The sequence below is a fragment of the Triticum aestivum genome, chromosome 3D, assembly GCF_018294505.1.
Source record: "Triticum aestivum cultivar Chinese Spring chromosome 3D, IWGSC CS RefSeq v2.1, whole genome shotgun sequence".
Lineage (NCBI taxonomy): Eukaryota > Viridiplantae > Streptophyta > Magnoliopsida > Poales > Poaceae > Triticum > Triticum aestivum.
In genome coordinates this window covers 42,615,939-42,617,210 of record NC_057802.1, presented here as the reverse complement: position 1 = coordinate 42,617,210, position 1,272 = coordinate 42,615,939, and positions in this window count along the sequence as shown.

The following is a 1,272-nucleotide window of genomic DNA, read 5'->3' as shown; positions in this document are numbered from 1 at the left end:
CACGCCTGGGCCACACTGTCACGCGAAAAGTCAAGCCTATCGTCCAGATTCGCCTCCCACCCTCCGCGCGCTCGGCCACCACCTTGCCGATCCCGGCGCCGCCCACCGCTCACCACCGCTAGATAGGTCATTCCCCGCCGAAAAAGAGAGGAGGTTTCGCAGCGGTAGCCTCCACCACCGCCCGGGCTATTTTTCCGGCGTTCCGACCGCGCAGGACAGTGTACCGGCGGGTGTGCGCCCACCACGCCCACAAGGTGTTCGGCGATTTGCCTGCTCGGCAATGGACTCAGACGACGAGGAGGCGCTCGCCGTGCCGCTGGAGGAGGAAGCCGATGCTGACGTCCAGGAAGAGGAACATCTCATGGTCCTCGCCGCCCTCGCTGGCCTGCTCGCTACCAATGAAAAGCCGCGGCGAGGTGGCTCGGCGCCGGGGCGGATGAAAGCAAAGAACCGGCATCGTCTGGAAGGCTATTGCATGCTCTACTCCGACTACTTCGCCGACGCTCTACTGCACGGCGACAAAGTATTTCGGCGCCGTTATCGGATGAGCCGAAAGCTTTTCCTCGGGATTGTGAATTCCATCCGGGAGTTCGACAGCTACTTCAAGTGCAAGAAGGATTGCACCGGCAAACTTGGATTCACCTCAATCCAGAAGTGCACGACAGTGATGAGTATGCTTGCATACGGAGCTCCCGGTGATTCACTCAGCGACTATGGGCGCATGGTCGAGTCCACGACCATTGAGTGTTTCTACAAGTTCTGCAGGGCAGTGGTGACAGTGTTTGGACCGCAATACTTGCGAACACCCAATGCGAAAGACACTGCTCGGATCCTAGCACAGAATGCAACAAGAGGATTTTCTGGGATGCTTGAAAGCATCGACTGCATGCATTGGAAATGAAAGAACTGCCCATTTGCTTGGCAGGGGATGTATAAAGGCGCCAAAGGCAGTTGCAGTTTCAGGGCAAGGGAAAAACACGCCTGGGCCACACTGTCACGCGAAAAGTCAAGCCTATCGTCCAGATTCGCCTCCCACCCTCCGCGCGCTCGGCCACCACCTTGCCGATCCCGGCGCCGCCCACCGCTCACCACCGCTAGATAGGTCATTCCCCGCCGAAAAAGAGAGGAGGTTTCGCAGCGGTAGCCTCCACCACCGCCCGGGCTATTTTTCCGGCGTTCCGACCGCGCAGGACAGTGTACCGGCGGGTGTGCGCCCACCACGCCCACAAGGTGTTCGGCGATTTGCCTGCTCGGCAATGGACTCAGACGACG